This window comes from Megalobrama amblycephala, linkage group LG3, assembly GCF_018812025.1.
Source record: "Megalobrama amblycephala isolate DHTTF-2021 linkage group LG3, ASM1881202v1, whole genome shotgun sequence".
NCBI lineage: Eukaryota > Metazoa > Chordata > Actinopteri > Cypriniformes > Xenocyprididae > Megalobrama > Megalobrama amblycephala.
This window is the reverse complement of record NC_063046.1, coordinates 33531028-33553472: the sequence shown is the minus strand read 5'-3', so window position 1 is coordinate 33553472 and position 22445 is coordinate 33531028. Positions and strand designations below refer to the sequence as shown.

General features: G+C 39.8%; 1 protein-coding gene across 10 annotated transcripts in view; it reads left to right on the top strand.

The window, feature by feature from the left end:
* The window catches only part of znf536 (zinc finger protein 536), a 353575-nt gene that overhangs the window by 269438 nt on the left and 61692 nt on the right, over positions 1-22445 (top strand). The gene's annotated exons all lie outside the window — the stretch shown is intronic.

The following is a 22445-nucleotide window of genomic DNA, read 5'->3' as shown; positions in this document are numbered from 1 at the left end:
TTGTTTGGTATGTGGAGTTTCTGCCTACTTTGTAAAAAGCCCCCCCATCCCCCAGTTAACCTGTTGTAATGGAAATGGACTCTGCTTGTCAAAAATGATACTTAAACTGACAACTGACTACATCATCGTTTTTATTCTGAATAATCATGATCTGGTTTATTTCTCCACTGTAAATTTGAAAAGGTGTCATAACTACCTTAAAGAAACATTTTACCTAATCTAACCCTTAAAATTACTTGCTGGTATAACATTATAGTCATTATATAATCATAATAGTCCACTTTTCCTGTCTTTATTTTCTAAACAAAGTTTGAATGAATGTGGAATTGACTATATGAATGAATGACTAAATTAATTATTTTCTTTTTAGCACTCGTAGCACAGTTTTGGGACTCTCCTTCACCATCACCAATATGCCACAGCCACCTGGATGACTTGACAGCAGCCAATCTGTGCTGTCCTGTTGTATAGAAAATATTTTTTCCCTGCTTTTTGCAGATTTCATGCCATATTTTTAGATATGTAATGCTCTGATGTACTGTAGTTTGTTTCTCAAAAACTAAAGCAGGCCACCACATTGTTTTGTGACCGCTGACAGTGACAGTAAGTGGCACTTTGAAGATGACTACCTCCTGTTTAGAGTGAGCGGTTCGTGATTAATAAGAGGTGAGTTATTTGATCTGGAGTGGAGGGCACTGTGGCATCTTCACTGGAGTATGTCTATGCTTTACCCCTCTCCATTCTCACAGGAGAGGGCTGACAAGCGCCCCAAAGGAGGGACATTTGACTCATCAGCATGGTGGAGCTATCCATTTCCTTCCACGCAGAGACACTTGAATCATCACCATCCCAACTCACCCCCCCCCCTCCCCCCCAGCCCAAAAAACAAAAAAAAAGAAAGAAAAGAAACATTGCATCATTGCATTCGCTCTTTAATCTAGCAATTCAGATTTCAACGTAGCGCTTCTCTATCGTGTGAAATTCGATGTACTACCAGCTGCCTTTTATTCTGCATTGATTAAAACAGCAAAAGAGGAGATGAAGTGTTTTATTCATTCTCTTCAAAACATCCTCATACCTGCATCATTGTTTCCAAAGGAAGCTTTTTTCAGATGATGAAAGCCCCTTTGACTCAAAGAAAAAAAGAGAAAAATATAAAAAAAGCTCTCTCACTTTTGTACTTGCCAGCTGTACGTTTTAATGTGCTCCCAGAAGCATTTTCACTCCTCCCCGTTCTCTTGGCACACCATCTCCCTCTTGCCCCTTTCTCACACTCGCCGTCTATACGTCTTATCCTCCCCTCACCTACCTGTAGAAAGTTTGCGTTAGTTGCGCGGCACGGCATCAAAGCATTGCTCTCAGCTTGCAGCTGCCAAGCTCCTCGTCCCCTGTTAGCAGGCATCCAGCTGTCAGGCGCAGAGAGGGGGAAAAGAGGGAGGAAATCTCTCACCAGCCATATGGTACCCGGCTCTGCCGCAGCCTCGCCGCTCCACGGGCAAATGGCAAACTCATAGATCTCATCAACACTCCTAATATCCAGCTTGGAGATGGAGAATATTAGCCTTTTCACCCTCCACCATCCAGGCCCGACCCGGTCGAGGAGCGGGCTCTCGGTTAGCGCAAACTGCCATTTTTTTCTTCGCTGGCCGGAAGGGGAGAGTACGTTTCTGGAAGGCTTTTAAGAATGGATGCTTGCCATGCACTGTGACTTGATTTTTGATAGCTCGCATTGCGGGTCTCGTGTAAAGCGCAGCTGAACGAAAATCCCTGAACAGGTTGTGGTGTTTGAAAAAATGGTGCGAAAAGCAGACACATTAAAGATTCCGCGTGACTGACCCTTGAGAGTTCGGCTTCCGCGTTCGGTCTATTAGCAGGATGCTACGTCTACTCTCCTAATCCTAACAGGCCTGAGATATCAGACTCCGCTGTCTCGCCGTAAGTGGTGCCTTATGGCAGCGCAAGCTGCGGCGAAGCACTGGAATTATGGGTACATTACCGCATAAGGCTGAAAACACTGTCAAAAGCAGCACGGGTGAATCCCGCATCCTTATGCGTACACCGTTTCGGAGTTTAGCCTTGAGCAGAAGGTACATAGAGTAATTGGTGCTGGGAGAGAACGTGTTTGTGAATTTCACTATTAATGGATATTAATTGATGGGAAAGGAGGGGGGTGTCTCTTGAAGAAGAAAACAGAAATGCAAGAAATATGCGCTCGCAAATATTTCTTTATTCTGCTTATTTATTTTATTCCGCAACCCAACCTGAAGCAGTCGCCATTAGGAGTGAGAGCTGGGGAGATTAATATGGCGGTTGCAGCATTTTGGAGGGACGGTAACGTTAATGGTCCCACTGGGTTTTTAATGAGTGTTGTGCCCCAAACAAAATGAGCTAATTAGTGTTATCATCCATATATCAGGCCATACGCATACACACTGATCTACACTCAAACACACACACTTATACACACACACACACACACAGCATCATGCTGCTCCTCCATCATTGGAGAATCTGATCAGGGCTCTGTTGTGCCCTAACATTACAGGGCACTTCAGTTCATGAAATGACCCTGTCTTTAGAATCCTTCCCATTTCACACAATCACTTGTGATTGAGGTGTAGTTGACTTATTGATATAGAGCTTTGATATTATCTTTGTTTACCTGCCGTTGCCTTGACTTTTGCCACACAGAACGACTCAAATTCACATTTAATGTTTTGACACTCTGATACATACAGCCACAAACTGTAAAATTATAGCTCAAACACTGGAAAATACGATCAGGTTTCCTATTATGTCTCGCAGCGCAAACAGCACAGATATATGATATTGTTCTTAAAGTGCCTTAAATGTCTATAGGGATCATTCCTAAAGCTGTTAAAAGAGTGCAGGCGTGATGAACATTACTTTGAAGGAATGAATGAAGGGAAAGAACAGGAAAGCAAGAAATAAATAAAGTAGGAAAGAAAAAAAGGAAATAAAGAAAATGAATGAGAAGGGAAGAAAGCAACAAAAGAAGGTAGGGTGGATGGTAAAGGAATAAAGAATGAAAATAGAAGGAAGGAAAGATTGAGAATTAGAAAATAGATAAAAGAATGAGAAAGAATGAAAATATGAATGTGGGAAGGAATAAAAAAAGAACAAGAAAGGCTAAAAGAAAAATAAATAGCAAAAAGGAAGGCAAAAAAGAATGGGAGGGTCTAAGGTCAAATGAGAAAGGAAGAAAAAAGAACAAGAAATAAAAGTGAAGAAAGGAGAAGATCAAGGAAAGAAATGGGGGGAGAAAAAGAAAATGAGGAAGGAAGGAAAAAGTTTTGAAGCAAGAAAGAATAAAGAAATAATGAAGTGAAGGAAGGAAGGAAGGGGACAAGTGGGAGAAAAGTGAAAGAAAGAAGAAAGGAAAGAAAAAGAATGAGGAAGGAAGTAAAATTGAAGGAAGAAAAGGGCAAAAAATAAGGAAGGAAGGAAGGAAGGAAGGAAAAAGGTGAGGAAAGAAGGAAATAGGAAAAAGATGTAAGGTTGAGGAAAGAAGGAAACAGATTGGGAAAGAAGGAAAATGAAAAAATGAAGAAAAGCAAAAAACGACAGAATAAATGAGAAAAAGAAAAACAAAAGAAGAATGAAAGCAAAAATACAAAGAAGGATGGAAGAAAACTGAGTGAATAAACTAGAAAGGAAGGAAGGGAAAACATAAGAAAGGAAATGAGAAAAAGAAAGAACAAGAAAGAGAGGAAAGAAGGAAGGAAAAGAATGGGAAAGAGAAAGAAAGATTGTTTTGTTGGAACAGACCTGATGTTTGCTCCAGTAGGCTGGTGTTTGTCATGTCATTTCCTCACATTTGAGCTCTCTTACTGACCTCCACTTTATTTCTCTGTCATTAAGCCTATTATAAAATCAATAAACAATTGTGCGTTTTGTCCCCTTTAAATCTTTTTTCTCCTCTGTATATCCTCTGCAATGGGAGAGGTGAAACGGATATCAGACTTTTTTCTTTTTTCCTCCCTCACAGCTGTGGCGGCAGCAGGTACCAGCGCTTTGACCTGTCTGTGAAAACACACTCAATTTAGCACACAAGCATCTTGATCTGTTGTGTCCCGTGTCATTATCCAGTTATGTCCAATCCTGCGGCACTCCAGTGGCCTGAGGTTAACCCTGAAACCCATCATAACCACATTCAGCCACTCTTATGGCAGCTGCATTCCAACACATCTAATGTCAAAACTCTTTCGTTTTCATTTTTAATCAAATATGCATGACCAATGTTTGTTTTAAAAGGCCTGTTTGGTTTTTGGCGATTGATTGGGAATCAGTTCTACACTACAGCATATGTGCCTTCTTCTCTCCCTACTCCTACTCTGTAGATTAGCACCCTGAGGCAAAGTTATGGAATGATCGAGGGCTTTTTAATTGTCACATTCTCAAAATGTAATAACCCTCCCGATAAAAATCAACAAACACTGAGTTTGACAGCTGATTCATACATTGTGCATCAAAAATAAAAGCCATTTACAGATTTTAATTCCCACTGTCAGTTTAAACTAAAGTGTCAAGCACAGCGGTAGGGATGACAATGTAAACCGCTTTCATTTCTTCAGCTTAAAAGAACTTTGAAATGAAATGCCTGTAACAAGGCTACAGTCACATTGTTTTTCTCTCTTTCATTTTTTTTTTTTCCTCTTCCTTCCTTTTTTTTTTCTTAGGTCTCGTTCGAGTGCTGGTAATTATGGGTAATCATAAACAGCGGAGCTCCTGCTAATGAGCCTGTGTTGTATGTTGGGTTCATACAGAGCCCCCTCTTCACTGCAACCAGTGTGGGTAGAAGAAGCAGCTCTTTGTTCCGTGTGTGGTGGTCCTTTTTCTTTTTTTCCGCCAATTTGAAACTGTGCCTTTACGTTATGTTTCTTTTTTTTGTCTTTTTTGTCTTTTTATTCTTAGCCTCTTTCCCTAACTGTACTTAGCATCAGATAACAGATGTTTCGGGTCCTCACCGGTCTTCATGTTTCCCTTAAAAGAGGAGGTCATGAACTCTTCATTTTGTTGTTTTGCATATCCATCTCTGAGCATTTGCATTAGAGTTCAAATTTCTAATTGATCTAAGATGCTAATGCTAATTTTGCAATCACAACATTCAAGGTGGTATCTGTTTAAAATGACATTTAGAAACAAAGGTTTAGACGAACATCAGAGATTTTTTTTTTATATATATATATATATATATATATATATATATATATATATATATATATATATATATATATATATATATATATATATAACACACACACAGACACTTTTTTTGTCATTATATCCTCTTTGAGCAGTTTCTGGGCCAAACCGAAATGATTAAAAATACAATTCAGCACCTCTAACCCTATTTGCGTAGCCCATGTCACCCTCTTCAGAACTCCTACTGTAAGTTTCAGAGAGAATGCTCTCGCTTTCTCACTCTTATTCTCTTTCCCTCTGTCTCTATCAGTCTCACTGCTGTTCCTGTATTTCCACTGGGAGAAACATTGACCTCATTTGTGAGGACAATAACCCCCTTGACTTTGGGGATTAAGACATGAAACCTTTGTGGATTAATTAGGTTTGGAGTTGAATTCATTTTGCTGCTCGGGAATACAACAAGAAAGAGAGAGAGAGAACTAGAGAGATTAAAAAAGGGAGAAGAAAATAAAACTAGGCAAAGTGAAAGTTCAGTTGTTCATACTGCATAGGGAAACAGTTTGATTGCCCATCAGAACGTGCATTTTTTTAGTGATTTGACCAAATGCAGCCTGGTCTCAGACTCCCACAGTCTCAGCAACGGCGCTTCACACGCTGAAAGCAAGAAGTGGCGGCATTGAGCATTGTTTTAGTTGTCTTGGAAACAAAGCTTGGTGTTTGTTTGTGTAAGATCTACCCCAATTACAATTTAGATGGTTAACACCTATTGTTTTTGTTAAGAACATATGTTATTTGAGTTTAACTTTCATGTGAAAAGAGCTGTTAGCACAGTTTGTTTACAAACTAGCAAACACTCTTAATTCACGGTAGAGAAACTAAAGAACAGTGCAAAACCTTACATCTGTGATTTTCCTGCTGTCTAAGGGAACACATGGGCATCATTAACCTCACAGCTTCACAATCATTTAGACTAGGTTTCGTTTTTACGAAGGTCACTGGGATTTTACTTTTCATCATATTTAATTATAGACTTTTTTGTCTTCTTTATCTTTTCTTTTGTTTTCTTTTCTTATCAGATTTTCAAACCGATAAACTGTAAGAATGAGAACCGTACACTTCAGTAGTGATGCAGTATGATTTCATAGGGATAGTTCAGTAAAAAAACAAACAAATTCTGTCATCATTTACTCACCCTAATATTTGGAAGAAAAAAAAAGATTGTATGTTTTTTCATACAATAAAAATCAACGAGTTTCTTTTTAGATATAATGGGGGGGGGTATTCTTCAATGTTCCGCAGAAGAAAGAAAGCCATACAGGTTTGGAACGACATTAGGGTGAGTAAATGATGACAGTATTTTCATTTTTTAGGTGAACTATCCCTTTAAACAAGTTTTCTTTATGTTGTTGTATTGCTAAAGGTGCTCGTATCAGTCTGCATTTGGCTTCCATCACATGTCCCTTCATTCTCTCCAAAGCGCATAATATCCTTTTTACGATTCAGCAAACTTTTCCCTGGGGATTCTCACTCGAGACGTTATGGAAAAGATGTGATGTTGTGAACAGACTCTGGGCATTGTGACAGATTTGACATATTACAGATAACAAAATAAGAAAAACAATATCAGCTCGTGATTTAGTACCGCGGGCTTAGAAATTCATTCGACGCCACGCAGGCCTCGTGCATGAAAAGTTGCGCCTGCGTTCCCCTCAGGACACAGGTTTAGCGCTGGTTTTGTGTGCGGGGGCCTCAGCCCGCTCCCTCAGTGTGGCTAAACCGTAGCTGAGCCCCTGCGAACCCCTCGCTGGGGACGGATCGCCCAAATGCCACCTCTCCTGGCTCAGGGTGCAGGTGAGGTGTAATCTTGCCACTGAAGCACTTCCTCTGCCAGAAACAGGTATTTCCTGTAAGACATAGAGATGAGGATTCAGGAAAGAATGTCAAATCTGGTTTTCTCTCGTTTTGTCTTCATCTCTCCCTCTCTGATCCTCACATTTCATGGGTATCTAGCAGGTCTCGAGAAGACCAGTTTAGTCTTTTGTGGTGCAAAACAAGAGGAAGAGGGGATGAAGAGGAGCAACTTGAACTTTAGAAAGAGAAAAGTTTGGAGGACATTTCTGGATTATGTTCATGAGACACAAGCTGCTCGCAGTCTGAACATGGCACTATGTCAATGCATGTCTATTTCCATAAAGTTTATTTTTACACCCTGCAAGGCTCAGCACAGTAAGACACCAGCACCATCGACAACTAAATGGATGTAGGCAGGAATCTTAAGTCGACGCATCCTGATTCCAAATAATTCTGACAGCTAGCATTGTGAAAAACCCGTTCCTCTGCACGCGGCGATTGAGAGCGCGCGGACCCGACGTCAAATCTCGATCCTCTTTGCACGAGACATGATAATGAATCATCGTCGAAAGGTTGCCCAACGTTGCCTAAACGTAGCTAACGGTGTTGAAAAGTACGGCGTGCCGTTAACGCTAACAGACAGGCTTTTCTTATCTCATGCTTACTGTAGCGGTAAGTTGAACATCTGATGGCTCTCTGTGATGCAGCGTGGCGGACAGGTGAGATGCGTGAGCGAGCGACACTTTGGAGACGCGTGTTCACACCATGTCACCGTTCTCCATCTGCAAGCCTTCAGAAAATTTTCCCTTTAGTGTGTCTCTGCCAAGCTCACACACTCATAAGAGCTGCCGCACATTCTGCTTTCATTTATCAGCCACTGTTCACTAGTATTGTTTCTCACTTATATAGCGAGACAAATATCAGTGTTAAGTTAGGAATTCACTGTAGCAACATCAAACAGCCGTTATCTAACTTTGAATATTTGTCTGCTTCGTTTGAATAGATCTTTTTTAATATTTCATTTAATTGCAGTTTCAAACGAAGCAATATGGAAATATGAAATTAAATTGTAATGAATCCCGTTATGCTGATAGTGGCACAAGAGATCTAATGTTACAGTCACATCTATATCAGCTTTATGGCCGTATTCTCACTCAAACCTTCAATGCGTCTGCTTTTCGAAAAGGTTCACCCTCTTGCCATGCCACATCCTCTGACTAAACCTTGTGGGCATGTTGGCTAAACTGATACCATCATCATCATCATCATCAGACTTTGTCTGTGAAGACTTGTCCCTTTAAAAGAAGGGCACACTTGGTGGGCTTTTTGGAGGAGCTTTGCAGAAACAGACGGTCTCCCACTGCAGAGTGGGTTGAGGTCCAGGGAGCACCATGAGTTTTTTTGCGTCGTATCCCCATCTCTTTGGAAACCAGAAAGCAGTAGAGTGCCATCTTTCCCCCCTACAGAGCTTCCAGAGAATCTCGCCACAATCTTCCCCTCAAACACTTTGTTTGTCTAACCCCTTCAGTGTCCCTGACAGAAATAGCCCACAGAGTCCTCTTTCCTTCCGCCATACACACATATGTAATGTCTCTCGCTCTCAGTGTACTTTTTTTTCCCATGCATCTCATTCTGTTTATCTGGCCCTAGCACAACCTTTCATGAAATTATCCCCTAATGATGAGTAAAAAAAAAAAAAAAAGGTATGTTAATGATTGCACAGCTCTTTTACAGCACCCAGACATGTTTCCCTTAGTATTGGGCGCTAAACGGTTGGATGGTTGTAACACTGAACATGACCAGTCACTTTCACTTCTGGGTTTTAATTTGGTTTGTGATCAGGTTAATGCAAGTTAAATGACTGAACTGGTATTATCTAAATCAGAAGATACACTCTTGTTTAATTTGATACAGTATTTAATATGTTTCACATAAATGTAAAAAAATAAAAAAATCACGTCTAAGCAGACGGGAAGGGTTTTAACACTGCTTTCTCCTTTTTCTTCTGCACCTACAAAGACTAAACAAAATGTATAAGGGGCCGTTCACACAGAATGCGTTTTTCCATTCCAATGCGCTACTTTTCCATAGCACTAGAAAAAAGCACTATGATGGACATGTTTGACCATTGTGCTCGCGTCTTGCATCTTTTGCAGTGTCTCGTGTATGACACAGCGTTCTAAAAACATGGCACTCAAGTTTAAATCAGTTAAACTTTTTAAAAACACATCTCGAGACCTTGCTTTTTTTCCCCATTCCACTGCCCGCGTCTAGCGTTTTTCAAAGCAAAAACACGTTCTGTGTGAACGAGCCCTAATGTTGTACGTTTGTGCATAACACAGTGTTTAAGTTGACATTTGACTCAACTGCACACTAATTGTTGTTTTTTTAATAGCCTGTGTTGTATGTATTTTTGTTATATTTTACAGCTTATTTACATTATTTTTTAACATTTGGTAAAGGTTTAGTTCACCAAAAAATGAAATTTCTGTCATCATTTACTCACCCTCATGTCATTCCAAACCTGTATGACTTACTGTCTTCTGTGGAACACTCGTAAAAAATAAAAGAACCTTTAATATTATGGAAAAAAACGTTCATCAGATGTTCACTCTTCACCTTTTGGAACCTTCATTTTTAATAGTTAACATGCAAGAAGATATTTTCAAGGCTGATGCCATTTTGCTTTCATAATATGGACCAAATCAATCAATCAATCAATCTTCTTTTGTGTTCCACAGAAGAAAAGGGCATACGGGTTTGGAATGACGTGAGTGCAAGTAAACGACAAAATGACAAAAATTTTGTTTTTGGGTGAGCTGTTCCTTTAAAGCAAAAGTGTTTACAATCATCCATAATCACAGTTCTCTTATTATCATGAAGGCTGAATGTTGTATGGGCATCACTGTAGCAATATTTGACCTGTCTGAGCTTTTCGAGCACCTTTTTCAGTGGCATCACCTCTCCTGATCTCCACCCACACTGCACGCTCGCCTTTTAGGGATACATCCGATTCTGTCACGGAATTTGTGTGCAAACACAGCCCTTCCTCAACCTCCACCCACCCCTTCCCCCTCACTTGTAAATTAAATCCACATAACAGAGATCGATGGCTGCCTCCTAATCATGTTAGACGTATTGTTTTAAAATACCAGCGCTCAGCTGGTGAATCCTGGTGCTCTTCTGTTTGTCCCTGTTTAAGAGATCAGACCTCTTTAGCTTCCATCTTCCTCTTGCTCTCTCTCTCTCTCTCTCTCTCTCTCTCTCAACCCCTCTTTTTTCTGCTCACCCCTTTCTCTCAATCTGTTTGTTTTCAAAGCCCAGGGAATTGGCCCAAATCCTAGGTATCACATATCTGACCATATTTCAAGCCGAAATTAAGCATGTTAAAACCCTTTTCCCTTTAAAGGTCAGACATTAGTGCTGGTAAAAATTGATCTGTGGGTTTTATGAATTTAGCCCCTGTGTTGGAGCCGCTTTTGTAATGGGAAGATTCAGTGGGGGAAGCTTAACACGGCATTGTTTTGCTTTGACAACGCAGCCACGAGAGCCTCTGCAGCTGTTCCCCCTGCTTACAATGGCAGATTAATTAACACAATCATGTGCTGCTGGCTTCAGCTCAACACGCAGGTCTGCTCTGGGACAGATAGGTAAATCCTATACATGCCTTTCCAGACAGAGCATATTCTTGATGGGCTTCGCTACTAGATATATATTTGCAATGTGACTGGTCAGCCTATCGAGGCGAGAAACGGCAGAAGCGAAGGACTACAAACGAGAAGGAGAGGCCTTGGCTGATTGAACCAAAGCATTGCTGGGAAGTGTTGTCTGTTTCAGAGCAGCACTTCCTCTGCGCCCCCCCTCCGTCCCCCCCCTCGAGCTGCCAGGGCCATTAGCCGGGTTTCCTAATTAAGATTCCGCCGGCCGATCCGTCTCTCTTTCTTAGTTAGTTCCCTGACATTTTAAACTGTCTATTATTCCACCCGGCTTTCAGGTGCAATGCTGTGTAAATGGCAAGTCAAAAAATTATGTATCTCTCATACAGTTATCCATCAAGGACTATTAGAGGGAGCGGTCTGGGCGCTTAAATCATTACCGAATGCTGTGATCTTTCCCGATTGATCTTATCGCTCACATCCACTGTCATTCTGTTACCACACTTCATCCGTCCATTTCTCCCCCTCCCCTTCCTCCCTTTTCAGCACTCTCTCTCTCTCTGCACCACGCCCGTGTTTGCTTTTTCAACGTGACCACAGAGTGTCGATATCTCAACCTTGCACCCACTTCTCTGTTGATATGATGATCACTTAACAGTCAAGAGCAAAGGATGATGGGAAATAAGGGCGTCATCAGAGGCAGCGACGGCAGCAGCCGAGCAATTATGTTTCCTTCAGACCAAATGCTCTGCCATTAATGAAATCCCTTATCACCCTGGAGAGGAGCAGGATGCTGGGACAGGTGCGGGAGATGCGCGTCGCTCATTTATCTTGTTTCCCGGAATGAAGGGGAGAAGCGAAATACACAGACGGGGAGGCAACAAGTGCGCAACGAGTTCAAGCTCTGTAAATAATGTGTTTCTCAGTTACATATTTTAAACTTTGATTGGCAGCTTCGACTAATTCTATTTTGAGGTGTGTAAATATAGGGCCTCATCAGAAAAGCCTTGGCACGCAAGCTTTCAGTGTGTTTAAGATTTGTTTGCGAAGACCTGCTTGTGAATGGGTGGGAGTGAGAGAGAGAGAAAGAGATGAGGGGATGTCAATCGAGTGTCTGACATCCTGCAGTGCCTGTGAGCTGCGGATAGCATTCGAAGCATTTGCCCCAACAACAAGGTTTCTGCCCTTTACCAAGGCGGGGAGATCCATGTTAGTGCCTTCTGGTGCCTTTGGAAGGGGGGCCGGAGCAGGGGTAGTCTGGGAGAGAGGGGGGCAGTGGATGGGGTGGCTCTAATGACATTAATGCTGTGTGAGATTCTGGCTCCTGTTAAAGGAAGCAATCTGATTGGAAACAGTTCTGGGAGTCTGGGAGGTTGGCCCTGGCTCGTTTCATTTAATGACCCATTTCCTCAGCTCGTGCCACAAGCAGTTAACAAAAGTCAAGGTGCCCAGAGGTTCCCCTGCTGGGGGAGCACGCCAAACCCCCGGCTGAAGGTGGGGTGGAGGGTATTTTCAGGTCAAAAAGGGAATTTTTGCATCGGATAGCCTTTATGTGAGGAAATATCTTTGAGGTTTTATGTCAACCTGATGTATAATGATTTATGGAAAGGTTAACCTTGTAGTTAGCGCTTAAAACACTTTCGCGCTAATAGCGGTAGCAGACCAGAGATGCCGCAGTGACTTTCGTGACCTTCTAGCGGAGTCTTTTTGCGGCCCCAGGAGCGAGTCCTAATGGAGCTAGTGAACTCTGAAAGCCAAACTTGAGCTCACTCACACATATCAAGCTAATGATCAATTATTAATATTCACAATCTCTAGCCCCAATGTCCCCATATGGGTGTAGACGACAAGCAATTATGTCATGCTTCTCGCTCTTTGGACCAAGCTATGTGAAGCTATTTATAAATATATAAAAGATAGATCTTATTACGCTGAGTTATTGCCCTCTTATTTCAGATGTACAGATTCAGATTAATTTGTAATTAGTCTTGAGATTTTGAGCCTCTGTAGATAAAGGATTCCAAAGTCTATGCTTCATTCCAGAAACACGGATCTTTAAAAAAAAAAAAAAAAGCAAATGCTGGTAGCTGGACTAAAATAGCATAAGCCTAAATGATTGTGCGCTCAGACAAATACAGACACGTATGTCTGAATGCCCTGGCAACAGCGAGCTTGCCAGTAAATGAGTTTTGAAATAAACTGTTATTGTTTAGTTGTAAACATCGAATCCTTGTAATGGAATCTAGGGTCGTGCTTAAGTGACAGCGTGTTGGTGGTATTGTACAAACACAGTCTTTTAAAGATGCGAGTGTGGATAAGAAAAAAGGAGAAAGGAAAAAAATCCCTCAAGAATAGGGCAGCAAGGTATCTGAAGCCCTTCTCTCAGTAACATTGTGATTTAATTTTCAATATCCTGTTATGGATATTCGTCATTTTCGTCAGGCTTAGGTTCACATTAATTTGCTCCAAATGTCAGATATCTCTCCTCAGATAAAGCAGACGGTGAAATAAAGACATAAGGCTCCATCTTTTCTGTGGCCCATGCAATCGCCAGAATAGCTTTAGTCATATAAGAGAGAGAAGTCTATTAATAGTTGAGTCATCAGTGCAGCAATGTTCTGAAATGGCAAATTGTTAGCTCCTCAATGGTGATTCTTGCTCTCTGTCAATGACCTTCATAACAATTGAACATTTGGTCTGTGGAGGAGATGGGAGCAGGCTTTCTCACTGACATGTGTGACGGGTGACGCACCGTCAACTGGAAGGATTGGAGTTGTAGAAAGAGTCAACAGTGAAAAGATGACGAAGAGAAGAAAAAGAGAGGAGCTAAATGAAATGCCGTAAATAAAAATAAGCCATTCGTGATGTGTGGATTGTGTGGGTGCTTGTCGTTCATGTTATAACGTATGGCATGTTAAGGTCTTTATTTTAGTCTCAGTTTAATCTGTGAATAAGTTTCAAAGCTAAAAGTTTTTTTTTTAATTTTTTTTTTTACGAACATTAAAAAAAATTTTATTAAAAATTATTTTGTGAAATCACACCAGGCTATTTTACAAACTCAACATATTATTTTAAGAGACTTCTTGACCTTGACACAGTCTGCATGAGTCCACTTTGATTTTTTTTTTTTTTTTTTTTGCTGAATATGTCTTGATTTGACAGACAAAAGGGTTTTTGTTTATTTGTTTGTTTGTTTTTTTAAAAATAAATTTAATATTAGCAGTGATTAAACTTTTTATTTTTCTAAAAATCATTTTTTATTATGATTTCAGGACAGGTGTATCACCCTGACATAAATACCCAAAATTACGCAATTGAATTTAAACTCAGACATTATAAACATACCTATTATAGAAGATGTGTATTTTTGAATAGCTAGGACCAAAAAGAAAAAGAAAAAGAATAAAATAACCCTGTTAATAGCAGTTTTGCTCCATAGACTGTGTTCCAACATTTCTTATCCTGCCTGGATGTTTGTAGATATTTTTTTTTTTTTTCTTTTTCTAAAATTACTCTTTCATACTTCTTTCAGATATCTCACTCAGATTAATGTGGGTTAAATAAAAGATATCCAATGCTATTTTTGATGGATGATGTAACCTTGAGGGGGAGGGACAGTTTTAAAGCTTCTTTGCCCAGCTCTCAGCATCTTGAAATGTATTCTGATGGAGTTGCTCAGTCATGAGACTCTCCTGTGTTTAGGGCGGCATGATAAATCTTTTTATTTCATTTTCCAAGACACTGGACAAGTGCATGTAAGAGTAAAAGCGGGGATGTCCTTGACCGCGCAATTTATAGTCCATGTGGATGAGGCGAAAAAGCCACGTTTTACAGTTCCTGTCAAGATGCAGGTTTTTGGTTAAGGCAATATGTGAAGATGAGAAGAACTGTTAATGTTGTCCTGCATGTAATTCATCATCTTCACATTATAGTGTCAGTCTTTGTGGATGTCTAGTTTGGTAATGTTGTTATTGATCAGACCATCCATATGGTAATTTCCCTAATATCGTCAAGTACATCAGTATTGTTTTAATTCTCATTAATGAAAGCAATAGAGGAATGGCTTTTCAAAGCGTATGGCTTTAGAGGGATGCTAATGGATTTAGAAGGTGCTGTAAAGGGATGTGTAAGTCAGCTTTATGATTGCCTGGTGTACTTGTTGTTGATTTGGTCGGGTGGAAAAATGAATAGGAAATCAATGTCAGGCGAGGAGGGTTTTTTCTACCCTGAAAGAGTTTTAAAGGTACAGCGCCGTGCTTAAGTAATGCATGAAATGCTGTTTAGCTCCACAGCAGTCTGTTTGTCTGTTTCTCTTTCTTTCTTTTTTTCTTTCTTTCTTTCTTTCTTACTTTTATTATATATATATATATATATATATATATATATATATATATATATATATATATAATGTGTATGTATGTGTGTCACTTTAAAATCATAAGGTATCCTTACAGCATTGCACTGTTTTCATTCTCACAGTTTAACTATGGAGAACACAGTAGCCCTGAACAGACAGCATCCACCCAGGCTTCACTAATGTTGCCCGTTTTACAAAAAAAGTGGGCGTCCAATGAATATTTACCAAGATTAAGAGCAGCCAGCCTTACTGAAGTGGGGCTTGTAATAAGATGCCCACCCTCAGGGCCCTCGCAAGCTCACTAAGGCTTCTGATCATGGCAGAACGTCTCCTCTCATGCGTCAGGCCAGCAGTGGTCACGGCAGTCCCTCTCCTATCCCCTGCATGCTGTGATCACCTTGCAGAATAATAAAGTTAGTGAGACCTCACTGCCTCCTCAGCAGCCCGGGTTTCACTTTCTTTTCAGTGCGTATTTATTAATTTATTTATCTTAATTTTCCTTTCTTTCGTTCTTTTTTTTCCTCATTTTTTTAATTTGCTGCTCTTTGAAGCCTGAAAGCAACTCGAGAGGAGCAAACAAAGATGGGTGAGTGCCAGGCGGAAACTTATGGCACCATTCCTGTTCCCTCAGCTCGACAGAGGCATAGCCTTTAAAGAGGGAGAGGCGCACCTTCTGTCACTGATGGTGGGAGGGAAGGAGAGATAGACAGAGAGGGAGGGAGGGAGGGAGGAAGGGAGAGGGTTTCTTCAGTCAAGAGTGCTGTCAATGTGACTCATTTGCACAATTCTGCCACTTTCACCTCTCTGACCTCCTGAGACTCTGTCGTGTTGTTGTGTTGGTGCATGATGCTCGGTGTTTGTGAAGGGCACGTCTTCAGGAACCCGAGATGCGTTCATCAGATTTCAGTTGTGACGGAGCCGCGCGTGACTTGGCCGAGATCCTAGATTCATGTCAAGTTTCTTGTGCTTTATGTCGCCCATTAAACTATTGAACTATTGATGTTATTGGTGGAGAGGATTTAGTCAAGCATGTTAAGTCGAGGAAGATTTCTAACTTCTTACAGTCGGAGGGAGAATACTTAAAGCTTAATTTCACCTGACCCTTCCGCCGGCAGGCATAACAAATGTGCTCTAAAAAAGAGAGAACGAGACGGTGAGAGAGAGAGAGAGAAATGCGGCATTCTGTTCACAAAGCAGAAAAAGGACAATCTTTCCTCCTCCTCTTGTAATCCTACTTTCACTCAGGCTGCCGCTAATAAATATAAATGTTTGTGATTAGCATCACGGCGGCACAGGTGCATGTTTGTTGCGAGGAGAGGCATGTTCATTAATTTTCAGCGATGAAAAGTGCACTGCGCCATAAACACAGAGTCCAAAAACGCATGGGCTGATAAATGAACGCACAGATTGTTAATGTACCATTGTATGGCTGAGCCTCCACAAGCTTGAAAAAAAAACACAGGGCCCTCTTGCCAAATCAGTGCTAGCTGGAGGTAATGTGCTAGCGGCCCCCTTTTTCATGGTCCAGATTACAGAGAATGGAGCTTTAAAACTGTGCTTTGTGTGTCTGAGTGTGTGTGATTATACTTACACATAGGATATAAGGATTATATAGACAACATAGCCTTCCCCCACGCTTGCCTTCCCATCTGATCTTTTGCCGCCATGTGGGCAGTAATTAGTTTTGTTTTTGACTGAAATTTACTGTGCAGTTTGGCTCTTGACTGTGTGGATGGATGATTAGATGGATAACCTGTTTCCTGGTTTGGCATTTCTTAAACAAGCACACCTAAACGTAATGTGAAAATACTAGTTTGTACTTTTAATATGTGTGTGTATATATATATATATATATATATATATATATATATATATATATATTAGGGCTGACAAACGATTAATCGCGATTAATCGCATACAAAATAAAAGTTTGAGTTTGCCTAATATATGTGTGAGTACCGTGTATAATTATTATGTATATATAAATACACACAAATTTATGTATATATTTAAGAGAAATTTGTTATTTATGTACAAAATATTTTTATTTATATATAATAAAAATTATTTAAAAATATAAATAAATACATATACTTGTAAGTACTTCTCAAATATATACATGAATGTGTTTGTATTTATATTTACATAATAATTACACACAGTACTCACACATATATTAGGCAAACTCAAACTTTTATTTTGCATGCGATTAATCGCGATTAATCATTTGACAGCCCTAATATATATATATATATATATATATATATATATATATATATATATATATATATACAAAAAGAATTATGTTTTCAAGAAGTTTAACATCATTTATGGGGTACACGAAAACCTTTCCAGAGCAAGGCTGTTCACGTTTAACTACAATTGTTAAAAAAAACGACAGCGCTCTGAGCGAGAAAATGCTGCTTTCCTACAGACCAAGAAAAAACAGAATCTGTTGAAAATGGGTTGTTTTTCAGTCACAGCAAAAATGTTTTATTAGGGGACCGCCGAACACCTGCCTTAAAATGTCGTTTCAACATCTCCCGAATGCCATTTTGCTTAATTGACTTGGAAATGGCCCAAATGTATTGCTGAATGCAGTCTAATTAATATTAATAATAAATGCCATTATTAACATCAAAGAACATCTGGTGCCCCTGTTTACCCACATGCCTTATATGTAGCACATTTTGCGGCTGTTTCATCTCACAAACAGAAAGGGGGTAAACACTTTTTGAATTTAGTGTTTATTTATTTATTTATTTAAATTCTAGTTTGCCTCCATGAATTTATTACCTCATTGACACGCAGGTCAGCGTGTACTGCCTGCAAGCGGGAGAGATTGCTCTCATACCCAGAGAAACTTACAAACGTTTGGACAGTTGTTGTTTTTTTTTCCCCCTCTCCCATGGGCAGGACGTGGTTGCGGTGGTACCATGGAGGGTTCGGGGTCCCTGGTGTACTCCTTAAAATATATAAATAAATAAATAACTGCTTGTGCGAGCATCTGTGCCAAGGGGCTGCATTAGGAGTTTTAGCCACCATAAATCAGCAGGCTAAATAACTTTAATCTAAAATTTCATTAAGTAGTCCTTGTCAGGTAGTAAAAGGAGGGGATAATGCAGTGGTGTTTAATGATAATTGGTGTTTGGTTAATAAATTCTGCGAGTTCCGATTACTTTCTAGCAGTCGGCGGAATGCTAGCCTCAGCAGTGTAACTAAACCTCAAATTGATTAACTCGCCTGAACCAGACTGTTCACAAAGATGGCACCGGTCCAAATCAAAAAAGAGAGAGTGCAGCGTGCGCATCAGCCGGATGGTGTTGTGTTGCTCCAGCGTAAGGAAATCAGCTCCCCCCGGGCGCATTTTTAAAAGCCTAATGCCTTTCAAATGATGTCATCACATTTTACCTTCTCTCTCTCTCTCTCTCTCTCTCTGCTTTTTACTATCTAAATCCAAATGTTTCTCTCACATTTTCCTCGGGTGCTACAGAGGAAGGAAGGTCAATGACTGACTGTGGCACGTGACACATTATTCTAATGGATAGGGGAGACATCTTGTGTTTTTATGATTGTTTCTTTTCTCTTTTTTTCCCTCTGAAAGTGATATGCAAGTAATCAGAACCACAGACTGATTTAGAGTGGAAGTGTGATTGTGAGAGATCCATTAAAGGTGTGTGGGGGAGGGGTGGGGGTTGTCATAGTGGGCCTTTGTTGTTGTTTGTTTTTTATTAGTAGGATCAGGGTGTGGTCCATCTGGAGAGATTTGAAATGTTGTACCCACACACACACACACACACACACACACATGAATACATGTCACTGAGACAAACAAATTTTCCTTTACCTTCCTTTTATAGACACACACGCACACAACAACTTACCAGCTTCCATAATTGTGTGTGTATGTCAAAGAGACAGAGCAGACAGCAGGGTGAGCGACACACCTCCTCCCAGATGGCTTTTCCCAGTGGCCTCCTGTCCGCTTCCAGTCTATTGTTCTGGCATGTTCCAGAACGCTGGTCCGGTAAAGCCCCCCGAACACCTCGCTTTACGTGTTTGTACCATTAACCGCCTCGTTTTGGTGCAACGAACTCAATGGACAATGGATATTGATATGTTGTGTCAAGTGCTTGGAGATGCTTTTTATTATTGGTTACGGCAGCAAAAAGCTCATAAGCGAATCCAGTGGTCGATGAAATATTTATGGAGATGGAGATGATTGATACCAGCGTAGTCTCAATAAGCAAGTTAATCATAAATTACAGATGTAACTTCATTATCTCCATGTCTAATTAGTCAGACTGTAAACATCTATAAAGGAATGCTGTAGCATTCCATAATGTTTTGCCTAGGCCTTAGACTAAAGAGTTATTGTTTTCAGGCTTAACTGGATAATATATGAAGGCCGTGGCTCGCTCGTGACAATCGTTTTTAAGCTGTGTCTCTTGCAGATTTTTCTTTTGCATAAAAAAGGGCTGAGAAATGGAAAATCAATATGCAGAAAATAGTTATAGGTGGTGGGTTATCGAGAATCTCTCTGTTCCAGACACCCTGGGCCGAGAGATGATGCGTAATATATGGGGTGACCTTCAAATGTCATAAATGTGTTGTGCAATAAACTGTCAATATTTGTGGTTATTTGGTGCAGGATGACTTTTACAGTAATTGGAACAGCCGTATTAAAAGCTGGGGAGCAGTCAGCTGATTAAAGACAGCCCTGCTGGCCTGTGTGTGTGTGTGTGTGTGTGTGTGTGTGTGTGTGTGTGTGTCTAAAGAGAGAGAGAGAGAGAGAGAGAGATGAAAGAACAAGTCTTTGTATGCTCATGTATCTGATGTCTGATGTTCCAGTATGTAGGTAAGAATGAGAGCGACATGACTGATGGTTTACGTTAAAATCTGGATCTAAAGGAACATTTAATATTGTGTGAGTAATGATTGGTGCTCAAATGTCACGTTTATACTTGCATATATGTGGTGTGTATTTGAGTGTGAGTGTGTGGTTGTGGGACAATAACATCCTAACTCTTCACTAAAAGCCTGTAAAATTTGCCAATAGGAGTAATATTTGTAAGTGTCTGGGTACCGGCTAAAGTGGGTCAGAGTCGTTGTTTGCGTTTGTTTCGTTGTTGAGTATATGTTTGGGTCAGAAAATGGGGGCACACATCACAATGTAACACGTGTAGGCAAAACGGAGGCAGCAAATTGAAGGAATGTGATCAGTCACAAGAGAGAAGGAGATGCTGACTTCACTCTTTCTTTTTTAACTTCTCAAATCTCATTTGATTCTTAAAAGAGGGTAGAGAAATGAGGAGGAAAAAAGCGCAGAAAGAAAGAAAGATTACTCGTACAAAAGCTTTTGATTGAGGCAAACGGTTGCTAAAGTGGGTTGCGCCATTCAGACGCTGTCTCTCCCTACACACACACCATATCATGTGTAAGTGCAGAAATAAGAAAGCATTTACAAACTGTAATTTTTTTTTACACCGTGGCTGGTCACACGTGCTCAGACCTTCTTGAGCTGAAGTTAAGACACAGAACCAAATGCCGTTACACAAGGGTAATTGTGTTTTTTAGTTTTAGAATGTGCAGTGTTCATATGGAATGTTTTTTTTGTTGTTGTTGTTTTTGTTTTGTTTTTTGTTTTTAACAGAAACAGATTTTTTTTAAACAGGAAATTGTCTTTGTGAATCGTCTTTGTGTCTAAAAAAAAAAAAAAAAAAAAACGCAGCATAGAACGCGAGACGTCGAGACGTGCCTCTGAGACGTGATGCAATAACGGAAATAATAGAAATAGGAAAACTGCAGAATTTACAGATACAAGTTTTGACATGGAAAAAAAGAAAATAAGATAATAATGAGCACCTCCTCCGCCATGTTGCCATTATATAAAACAGTTGTCATGCCAACTCGCAACGCTTGCCCTGCCTCCAAGTTCTTCTGATTGGTCCACTGTTTTGGAACTGACATTGATGAGTGGCGCTGTGTGTAAAAGTTGAAATTCTTTTAACTTGACATGGCGTCTTAAAAACGCGGCGCTCATGTGTGAGGCGCTGCAAAAGACGCGAGACATGAGCGTAACGGTCATGCACGTCCGTCAAATGCGTGTTTACATAGAAAAACAATGGGAAAGTAGCGCATTGGAATAGAAAAATGCGTTCTGTGTGAACGGCCCCTTAGATTGCCCAAATGAGTGCCACAGCTCACAATATTTTAAAGCGTGTACAATGATTTTAAGGAAAATCTTAGCTTCTTTTAATTTCAGTTTGTTGAGTTGTATGTATTTTGTTTTATTTTTTATAAAATCAAATCAAATCTGTAGTTTGAACTGTAACTTTTCAAAGGACCTGACACTATTTTAAATTATTATTTTTTTTTTTTCAATACTTTTTTTAAATTAAGTTGGGGGTTAACAGAGAAAATAAAATAAAATAATAAAATAATACACATGGTTAATGCACATTATAATCTCTAGTAGGCGACTATAACTTCTCTTAGGACCTGACCTGGTTCAAGGTTTTAACAGAAATCTTTTTTTTTTTTTTTTTTTTAACACATTATTATTATTATTATTATTATTATTATTATTATTATTATTTTGAGTTACATGTTTTTTATTCTTTTTTTCTTTTTTATACTTTTAGAAATATATTTATTTTTATACATAGTGAATTAAATAAAATAAAGTTTGAAGTAAAATAAGAAAAATAATAAATAAAATAAAAAAATAAAATAAAAAAATAAATAAAATAAAAATAATAATAAAATAAAATAATAAAATAAAATAAAATAATAAAATAAAATAATGCATATGGTGGGAAAATCTCTAGTAGGCAACTGTAACATCTCAAAGGATCTGACCTGGTCTTGTATCACATTAACTTCACTGGAGTGTCAGATGCTTCACACAATATGAGATCCCCCTGTAACTCACCATGTTGTAACACTGCTGACATCTCACATATAAGCATAGTGACTAATTATCTCCAAGTGTGGACTTGTTGACACTCTTAGACGTTATTGGTGTGACAATTGCTCAATCAGAGCGGCCCTTCGTTATCACCGTTTCCCATCAAGCTCCCTGCCGACGTCACCTGTCAAAACCAGGGCGCCACGGTGAAACGAAGACCCTGTTGCTGACATGGCTGTTTTCTCTTTTTTTCCCCCTTTGTATTGTTCATTTCAACACAATCTGCCATATGCTTCCCACTACAGATGATGAGAGGCTGGATAAAATGTTGGGACGTGAATGTACTTGGGTGGGGGTCGGGGTGATATCTCTAAAGAAAGCTTCTGAACTGTCAGCGTTCTGTCAGGTTGCGGAGGGTGGGGAGGGGGAAAAATGGAGCACATGAACTCATTGATGTATTTGACTTTGTGTGGCGTTAGCAGATTTGGGTGGCAAAACCTGAAAG